The sequence below is a fragment of the Triticum dicoccoides genome, chromosome 4A (assembly GCF_002162155.2).
Source record: "Triticum dicoccoides isolate Atlit2015 ecotype Zavitan chromosome 4A, WEW_v2.0, whole genome shotgun sequence".
Classification (NCBI taxonomy): domain Eukaryota; kingdom Viridiplantae; phylum Streptophyta; class Magnoliopsida; order Poales; family Poaceae; genus Triticum; species Triticum dicoccoides.
The window spans coordinates 530,422,070-530,432,959 of record NC_041386.1 but is presented as its reverse complement, the minus strand read 5'-3'; the positions used below and the strand labels follow the sequence as shown (position 1 = coordinate 530,432,959).

Sequence of the window (10,890 nt, the reverse complement as noted above, 5' to 3'; positions counted from 1 at the left end):
CAACTTGGAGACGGATGAAACAAACACCATTGAGAAGAACTGATGCTTGGTCTTGCGGATGTTGAAATGATCGGATCTACTTGAAGAGAAGCACGCCGGTTAAAAAAGGATTGACAAAACAATCTTGATGATCAAGAAGGATTAGTGTTCACATCGGGGTATGAGAACACCGCTTAGGAAAAGGTATGGAATCAACATTTGACTTCGAAGCAACTCGAATACCACAACTCAAAAAAACAAAACAAAGGATTGACTTGCAAAATAAGCCGGAACAAACATATGATAGAGATTTCGTCCGAACTTTTCGTGGTGGGGCCTACACGGGCTCGATCGTACATCACCATCATGTACAAGGCAGTGCACATAACATACGAAGCGTCCCCGAGTCGGCATAGCCAAGGACTCTTTAAGACACAACGAGACCATTGTAAAACCAACCGTGAATAGGCGGACCACTAGACGTCGAACCCCAATTTCATATCATACATCTGTCAGAAAGATTTCCTAAGAGCTACTTGAATTCCCACTTATAAACTCCCGAAACTTTCCGGTTATGCAATCAGGTGTTGGGGATACAGGGGAAGCATAATATCTCACCCAAAACTAGCAAATCCTACATCCAGCTGTATCCATCCTTCAACACATAACCAAGAAACCTTCGGAAATCGTCTACCTCAACCTTCGAAAAGCATCCATTATACGAGTTATGGCAATACTCCTGAACTACCGCCCCAGTACTGGGTGGCGTCGAGGTTATCTCACCAACAACTGCATAAAAGAGATTTTCGATGTCGGCAAACTAAACTCAGGTATTTCAGAACTGCAACGATAAAATTGTGACGACAACACCTTGGAGCTCAACTCCAAGGGACACTGCCACAACCCCTAAATGACAAGAGGCACCAAGAACAATGTTCTTGTCACAAAACCATCGGAATGATTCCAAGATACCCGCGTGATCCTAAATTTTTTTAGTGAAATTTGAGAAGAGAAGAGTCAAAACTCTACGTCAGGATGCATTACCAGAGCGATGAAGGGACTGGGGAGTAAAAGAAATCCTAAACTCTCCGATATATAATTCCTAAATGACTCAAAACATTTTTCTAGACTCAACAATGGCTGCTAAAAAACGATCAAGCAGTGGGGGCTCCTAAGGTCGGGGATGGCTCTGATTACCAACTTCTTACGCCCTCGATGCGGCTATATTTCCCACGTGTCGAAGCACGACTTAGAGGCATAACCGCATTGAAAGCAATGTCGCAAGTGAGGTAATCTTCACACAACCCATGTAATACATAAGGAAAGAGATACATAGTTGGCTTACAATCGCCACTTCACACAATACATGAATACAACATTACAACATCCAAATACAATCAAGGTCCGACTACGGAACCAAAATAAAAGAAGAACCCCAAATGCGACAAGGTCCCCGATCGACCCCAACTGGGCTCCACTACTGATCAACTAGAACGAAACAACACAAAGGACAAGATCTTCATCGAGCTCCTCCTGAGCTTGGTTGCATCATCTGCACGGTCTCATCGGCACCTGCAAGCTGGTTTTGGAAGTATCTGTGAGTCATGAGGACTCAACAATCTCACACCCTCGCGATCAAGACTATTTAAGCTTACGGGTAAGGTAAAAGGTATGAGGTGGAGCTGCAGCAAGCGACTAGCATATATGGTGGCTAACATACGCAAAAGAGAGCGAGAAGAGAAGGCAAAGCACGATCGAGAAACTATGATCAAGAAGTGATCCTAGAACAACCTACGTCAAGCATTACTCCAACACTGTGTTCACTTCCCGGACTCTGCCGGAAAGAGACCATCACGGTTACACACGCGGTTGATGCATTTAATTAAGGTCAACTTCAGGTTTGTACAACTGGACATTAACAAATTCCCATCTGCCCATAACTGTGGGCACGGCTTTCGAAAGTTCAAATCCCTGCAGGGGAGTCCCAACTTAGCCCATAACAAGCTCTCATGGTCAACGAAGGATATTCCTTCTAGCGGGAAGACCTGATCAGACTCGGAATCCCGGTTACAAGACATTTCAACAATGATAAAACAAATCCAGCAACACCGCCCGAATGTGCCGACAAATCCCGATAGGAGATGCACATATCTCGTTCTCAGGGCACACTCAGATGAGCTCTCCATACAACTAAAACCAAACCTCGAGTTTCCCCGAGGGGGCGCTGCACAGGACTCTAGTTTGGACCAACACTCAGAGGAGCACTGGCCCGGGGGGGTTTAAATAAATATGACCCTTGAGTCCGCGAAACCCAAGGGAAAAAAGGCTAGGTGGCAAATGGTAAAACCAATGTTGGGCATTGCTGGAGAGTTTTATTCAAGGCGAACTGTTAAGGGGTTCCCATTATTACCCAACCGCGTAAGGAACGCAAAATCCGGGAACATAACACTGATATGACGGAAACTAGGGCGGCAAGAGTGGAACAAAACACTAGGCAAAAGGCCGAGCCTTCCACCCTTTACCAAGTATATAGATGCATTAATTAAATAAGAGATATTCTGATATCCCAACAAGTAAACATGTTCCAACAAGGAACAACATCTCCATGTTCCAACAAGGAACAAACTTCATCTTCACCTACAACTAACAACGCTTTAAGAGGGGCTGAGCAGAGCGGTAACATAGCCAATCAACGGTTTGCTAGGACATGGTGGGTTAGAGGTTTGACATGGAAATTTGGGAGGCATGATAAGCAAGTGGTAGGCATCGTAGCATAGGCATAGCAAAAGAGCGAGCAACTAGCAAGCAAAGATAGAAGTGATTTCGAGGGTATGGTCATCTTGCCTGAAATCCCGCAAGGAAGAAGAACGAGTCCATGAAGAAGATAAACGGACGTAGTCGAATGGATCCTCACAGACATGACGTTATCGGAACCAACCCAAAGAAGCAACACCGGAAAAAAGATGCACAATCAAGTATAATGCATGTCCGGTTCAATGAAGCATGGCATGGCAAAGTGCACAAGCAACCCTACAAATTAAGTGGAGTTCAATATGCAACTCCGTTGCATATTGCCGAAACACCACGTGACTTATTTAGTTCGATCTTGTTTATGTATCCAACAATATTGAATGTTGATAAACATGGCAAGAGATGAAGCATAATGAAACTATCTATCTAGGCAAGTTTAAATGAGGCCGGAACAACAAAACAACAAGTCCGGAAACTCCTCATATGCATATATTAGGTTTGGTACTGTTCTGTCATAAACACAATTTTAGAGTTGTTAAACATGCAAAGAAAGGTCACCATGTTAAACTAGGCATTTTTCTACCCCATTTACATATAAAGATTATTTAAAGCCGAGCTACGGTTATTTAGTTCTGAATTAAAGCATTTTAGCATGTCCATAGAGCAAATTTAAACAATCACCATTTTAAACATGTCAAACATGATTGAAAGTTGGATATTATTAAACTAGACAAAATTCTAAGCAACTTTCATATATAATTTATTCCGATCCGATGCACGGGTAAAAAGTTATTAGATGCATGATCCTAGGGACTAATCTGCAAAAGTGTTTTTACTGGAAATTAGACAAAATTCTCAGTAGGAAAAAAAGGCACCTCGGGCCGAATCTGTTGGCCCAACAACAGAAAAAAAAACAGAGGGGCTTCGACGGGGTGGCCTCACCATGGGCTTTGGCCCAGCTGGAGAGGAAGGAGGCCGGTTGCTGGGCCTGCAGCGGTGTGGCCTAGTTCGGTGGATCTGGAGGTTGATGGGCCACTCCAGATCGAGGCGACTCTAGATCGAGGCGAGGCCGGGTCCAGGCGAAGTCAACGCGGGCGAGGTCTTTGCTCTCTCGAAGGAAACAGAGGATGCAGCGCCAGGGGCCGAGGCGATGCAGACAAGGGTCAACGACGGCGCGATGAACGGCAACGGGCGGCGGAACTTGAACTGTGCGGTCATGGCGACGAGCGGAAGGCCGACCAGAGGCGCGATGCAGAGGCAGGGGACCACGGGCACGGCGGATCTGGCGCGAACGGGGCTCCTCTCGAGCTCGGTGCTGCTCCACGGCGGGAGGACGGAGAGGACGAAGCAAGGCGACGGGACTTGCGGGGATGAACCCGGCGAGGCTGCAGGTGGTCGTCGAGGTCGGGAACGGGCGCGGCGACGGTGAGGATCTCTCCGACAAGGCAGGGCCAGGTCTAGTGGTAGGGGTTTCCATGGCGGCTCCAGGGTACCTGAGACAGAGAAGGAAGGATCGGGCATGAGAGAGAGGGAGGAGGAAGGAAGGAAGAGGAGAGGAGAAATGCGCAATCGGGAATGGAGCTCATCTGCTGGTCCGGCAACTCGGACCTCTGCCGGACGCGGACGCGGGGCTCCGGGCGAGCACCTGCTCAGGAGAGGATCGAGGGGGCTTGCGAGGTTGGGGATTTGGTGGATCATGGGGAGGAGATGGTTGGCCCTTGCTGGAAACGATGGAGTTTGTCAGGGTCGGCTGGATCGGGAGGGATCCCGAGGAAAACGGAGTGGCGGCGACGCACTGAAACAGAGGGAAATGGTCTAGGATTTGTCAAAAGGGTAGGGATTCATCTACTATAAATACCATGTGGGTTAGACTGTTTTAAAAGGTAGGGATTAGGGTAGGGCTATCTTGCCGCTACGATCGTAATCAGGCGGTCGAGAAAAATATGTTAGGAAGTCCAATTAACAAAACGGAGACATTTTGTAGATGTTTGGGGATGATCCGGATCCAACGGTGGCAACTGCACGGGTCGGGTCTGGGACAATTTTCGGACGCGCGCGCGAGGAGGGCCGCGGGCTAACGAGAGAGGCAAGGTTGGGTCTGGCGGATTGTGAAGAGCGGGTTGGTCTGAGAGAAGAGGGGAGAGATGCAGCCCAGCATGGTTTCCGGAGACCGAAAACGTCCGACGTTAGACCGGCTATACTGCCGCTATAGTTATCCGTTGGGGCATCAAACGATCTCCGAATGCGAAGAAACTTGACAGGCGGTCTATCTACACTATAATAAGACCACACACCAACTTTCAACCCAATCCGAGAACATTTTCCGGCCACTTATAAAATAATATTTCGGACATGCCGCGGGCGCGAGCAAGTGTGTCTGGGCTCAGAACGGACAACGGAAAGAACGAGGAGACCGGGACGGATGCAAGTTTTGAAAACATGATGATGCAATGCACATGATGACATGACAAGATGCAACACACAAGCAAATGACATGATAACGACATCGAATAACTGGAAGACACCTGGCGCATCGGTCTCGAGGCGCTACAGGGCAGTTGCGTATTGAGGGAGGAGTTGCAACTGAGGCAAAATTGGACACACACACACAGTTGCATACTAAGGGTGGACTTGGAACTGGAACAAGAAAAAAAGTGGCCCCTCAATTGCATGTCAGATGTGTAGTTGGACTTGCAACTAGGACAAAAATGAGTTGGTCCCCAGTTGCATGTCGATAGTGGAGTTGCAACTGGAACAAAAAATGTGCCTCCATTGCATGTCGAGGGTGGAGGTTCAACTCGGACAAAACTCTCCCCGGTTGTGTATCGAGGATGGACTTGCAACTAGGAGAAAAATGGGTCGGGCCCCAAGTTGTGTATCGAGGGTGGACCTACAACTGGGGTAAAAAACAACGGGGCCCCAATTGCATGTCAAGTGTATAATTGGACTTGCAAAATAGGACAAAGCTAGGCCGGGCCTAGTTGCATATCGAGGGTGGACTTGCAATTGGGACCAAAAAATGATGTGTTCCCCAAATGCATGTCGGGGTGGAGTTGCAACTAGGGACAAAAAAGAATTGTCACCACTCCCCAAGTTGCGTCTCGAGCATAGGCTTGCAACTGAGGGTGGGACCCAATTACGTATCAAAGGTCGACTTGCAACTGGAAAATAAAAGTCCCCTCCTCCAATTGCATGTCGGTGGTCGAGTGGCAACTAGGACAAATAAGGGCACCCAGATGTCTGTCAAGGATGGACTTGCAACTAGGGAAAATATGGGGTTTTGGGTCGAGTTGTGTATTGAGGGTGGACTTTTAACTAGGACAAAAAAACAAGGCGGGTCCCTCCCAATTTCATGTCGGGGATGGAGTTGCAACTAGTACATAAAAGGGTCGGGCCCCGTTGTGTGTTGAGGGTGAACTGGCAACTATACAAAAATAGGGTTTTGGTCTAGTTGTGTATCGAGGGTGGACTTTTAACTAGAAAAAAGGCGGGCTCCGCCTCAGTTGCATCTTGGAGGTGGAGTTGCAACCCAATTTTGACTCGAGGGTGGACTTGAAACTTGGAGAAAAATGGGTTGGGATCAGTGGCGTATTGAGGTTGGACTTGCAACTGGTACGAAAAAAATATAGGCTCCCCAGTTGCATGTCGGGGGTGGATTTGCAAAAATGGGACAAAAAAGGATTGGAACCCCAGTTGCGTGTGGAGGGTTGACTTGCAACTAGGAGAAATATTGGTAGAGCCTAGTTGTGTATCGAGGTTGGACGCAATTACAACTAGGACAACGACAAACTATGTGCCCACTTGCGAGTCGAGGGTGGACTTGCAACTAGGAAAACTAGGATACTACGATCCCAGTTGTGAGTCAAGGGTGGACTTGCAACTGGGATGAAACAAAACTATGATACCATTTGCGAGTCGAGGGTGGACTTGCAAGCGGAACAATAACAAACAAAAGCCCAGTTGCGAGTCGAGCGTGGCTGTGCAATTGGGATAACAAAACACATGCCCAATTTCTAGCTGAGGGGTGGACACCCAACTAGAAGAGCTACGAGCACATTTGTGAATCGGGAGTGGACATGCAACCGGGACAACTACAAAATACAAGCGTAGTTGCGAGTCAAGAGTCAAGTTGCAATCGGGATAAACAAACTATGTGCCCAGTTGCGAGTCAAGGGTGGACTTACAACTGTGATGAAAAAACAAAAAAAAACATGCTTCAGTTGCGAGTCGAGGGTGGGCTTGCGACTGGAACAACTACGAGCCTAGTCGCAAGTCATGGATCGACTTGCAATAGGGATAAAACAAACCACAAAATACATTTGTGAGCGAGGGTGAACCTGCAATTGGGAGGAAAAATAAAATACATGTCGAGTTGCAAGTCAAGGCTGGGCTTGCAATTGGGATGAAACAAACTATAGTCCTAGTTGCGTGTCAAGAGTGGACTTGCAACAGGCACAAGTACACTGAACTACGATACAAGTTGTAAGTTGAGGGTACACTTGCAACTGGGACAACTAGAAAAACTACGATACAAGTTGCGAGTCGAGGGTGGACTAGCGACTGAGATGAAACAAACTACGAGTCTAGTTGCAAGTCAAGAGTAGATTTGCATCCAGGACAGCTACACAAAACTATAATACTATTCGTGAGTCGAGGGTGGAATTGCAACTGCGACAATAACAAACTACGAGCCCAGTTGCGAGTCGAGTATAGATTTACAACTTCAATGAAATACAAAATACATGTTCATTGTTAGTCGATGGTGGACTTGCAATTGGGACAACTACGAGACCATTTGCGAGTGGAGGGTGGACTTGCAACTGGGACAATAACAAATTATGAACCCAGTTGCAAGTCGAGTGTAGATTTGCAACTGTAATGAAAAACAAAATACATGCCCATTGCTAGTCGAGGGTGGACTTACAAGACCATTTGCGAGTGAAGAGTGGACTCTACAAATTCTCCACTAGATCAAAATGCATAGCGAAAACGAAAAAAAGAGAAACGGGTCACGCCCCTCAAACAACAACATATATGGACTCGTGTAAAAAGAATCACAAGAACAAGCCAACACAAAACAAAATGGGGCGAAGAGGACGCGCGACAAAAAAACAAGCTGACATAAGTGCGCATGATCAAGTTTGTGCAAATCTTAAAGCAAACAAATCGTTCGGTTATGGAGTTAGATGAGACATCACAAAGATGAGATTTAGCAAATTCGAAAGGAAAAAAATCTCTTCTCTAGCTACCCAATTGAACCAAAATAAATAAAGACAGATAATAGAAAGACATGTAGCCCTAAAAAAGCCCACTAAAAACAGAAAATGGCCCACTAAAAAAGTCACATCAGGCATCACTGCTTCACAAGGGGCAAAGAAAAAATACGACACGACGACAACAGCACAACTCAGGAGCACGTATATCTAACAGAATATGAGTTAAATGAGACATTATTAACTCCCATCTAAGTGAGAATTAACAAAACCAATTTGAAATAGGACCCCTAGATCACGGTGAAAACGTCCCAACAAAAGATACAAACACGAGCAGACCGATAAGTAGACACAATACACACAACACGGGACACACTCGACAAAACAACCCAACAAAGATTTGCACGACATTTAAATTGAATTGATAACATAGTGAAAAAAATCAAGATTTTAAAAAAATAAAAATAAAAAGGAAAAAGAAAAAGAAATGAAAAAAGAGAGAAAATATAAATAAGAAACAAATGGGAGTGGAAAATCACTTACTTTCACTCCACCCTTTTCACTTCCAACCCACTCCTCACGTGAAGGACTGTAGGAAAAAAAACAGCAACTTGAGAAAATGAATGAGCACCTCTTGAGAGAAAATAGGGACAACTCTCTCTGACTGTTCTCTTATCATGGTACTTTTTTTTTGAGAAATTTCAACCACAGTACATGGAAGCCCACAACTGAGACAAACAGAAAAAAAACCACAAACATGTCAAACGGTGCAGACCAGCCCGAGACAAAACAGAAAAAAGCCCACAAACAAGACGGCCCACCCCAATCTCGTGTGGAGACACAGGCACGTCAACGCGACGTGCACGAGCGTGCAAGGAACGATCATTTTGCACGAGTTTTAAAGATATATATAATCTGACGGCCCTGGACTTAGATGTGACATCCTTAAATATCATCTAGATATGAGTTAGCAATTCCCAAAACCAAAAGAATGTCGCAGCCAGAAGTACCAAACGACGCATCCGACACGGCATCCAGGTTCCCAAGTCCCAACCAACCCAAGCAAGCAGGCGTGGAATAAGGGTTACTCGCTGCCGCCATCGTAGATCTCGCCGACGAACTCGGCGATGCGTGTCATGAGGTTGCGCGCGTCATCGAACCCAGGGAAGAGGAAGAACGCGTGAATGCCGTCCGGGTACTCCAACACCCTCACGTCCTTGCCGCTGTCCTTCAGCATCTCGCAATACCGTCTCTGCCAGTCCTGAAGCGGGTCATAGCCGCCGATGACGAGCAGCACCGGCGGGAAGGCCGGGCTGTCCACGCCAGCGGCTGCCCCAGGGGAGGTGAAACGCGGCCTCGTGAGTGCGGTCAGCGCCGTCCGGGAGGAACGCGCGCCACATCCAGTCGGTGCGGGCGTCCGCCTGGTGGTTACTCGGGTCGTCGAGGAAGCGGAGCGCGGCGAGGAACCAGCGGGAGGTCTGGAGCGGGACGTCCGCCTGGTGGTTACTCGGGTCGTCGAGGAAGCGTAGCGCGGCGAGGCCGTCGTCGTAGGGCGCGGGGAACCGGTGCTCCGGGGCGCGGCGGTAGTCGACGGAGAGCACGGCCGCGGAGGCGTACCTCGCGATGCGCCGGCACGCGGCGTCGTAGGCCAGCGACGCCGCGGAGAGGAACGCGAACCCGCCGCCGTGGAAGAAGACGATCACGGGGAGAGGCGCTCCCTTGGCGTCGCCGGCGGGTCTCGCTGGGTGGAAGAGGCAGGCGCGAACGCGGAGGGTCGGGTCGACGACGACGTCGCGGGAGGCGACGCCGCGGCACGGGGAGGAGAAGGCCGGGACGCGCGGGTCTAGGAGGGAGAGCACGCGGCGGTTCACGGTGCCGTCGGCGCGGCGGGTGGCGTCGGCGACGTAGTCCACGGCCCTGAGGGATAGGCGCATGATGCGCGACATCGGCGGCTTCGGCCTACTCGCCGGCGGGGGCTCCTCAGCCATTGTCGTCGTGCGCCTTCCGCTTCTGGAGGTGCATTTGCGTTGCTGGCTGGTTTGAGTAGAATTTGTAGTGGTTGGGTAACGGGTACTCTCTGCCTCTCTGGTGGAGACTTGTCTTGTCTGAGACTTGGGAGTGTGGGTTATCGCTCGAGTGATCTCTGGTTTTCCTGATCTGCAGTGATAATGAGGTTATTACTTACTAGGTTAGGTGTGTTGATGAAGTTTTCTGTGATTTCTTATGTCCGGGCAGATAGAAAGGCAACTTTCAGCGAGCCTGTGGCCATCACATCCTAATGTTAGGGATGTTAGGAGGTTGAACGAAAATTGCTATTAGAGCCCGATCTAATCTAGTCCGAGAGGAACAATAAGTTCAAAAATGAGAGCACATATATGTTAGGTATCTGAAAATTTTCTTTAGTTTCAGTCACCCTGAATTTGATTCGGCGTTTATCTTTATTAGTCGATTATTTTAGGTCCACAAAAACCGAGCCAGGCAAAACCTATCCAGTTCTGATGCTTCAACCCGTTAGTTCTGACCCCCATGGCCCCCTCTTCTTCCCCACGCCCTCTTCTTCTTCTGCATAGGGCATATCGCCCAGTCGGCAGTCACGGCCATACAAGAGAAAGACAGAGATTAAATTGTGATACCGATGGTTGTAATTTACTTATTATACTATGCAGTACTTTTGTTTATTTTCAGTGTAAGTTGTTTACTTGTTGCTCTATAATTAAATATTCTCAAGTGCACACACTTTTTTCATTGAACAACTATTATGGGCTAGCAAAAACAAGCACCTTTTTTTGCAGCGACAAAAACAAGCACCTTACATTCGGTAATATCACTTGCGACACCAAATAAAACCGCCAAAATACCCGCAAGAAATTAAAAATATATAAATTAGACACAAAACGGCAACCATCATGAACAAAAAAAATTGAAGAAACAAAGTAGAAGAAACTCA

The 10,890-nt window shown here is 47.7% G+C and overlaps 1 pseudogene; it reads right to left on the bottom strand.

The window, feature by feature from the left end:
* Positions 1-8,765: 8,765 nt before the first annotated feature.
* LOC119289063 lies at positions 8,766-10,042 on the bottom strand (annotated as a pseudogene).
* Positions 10,043-10,890: the final 848 nt, after the last annotated feature.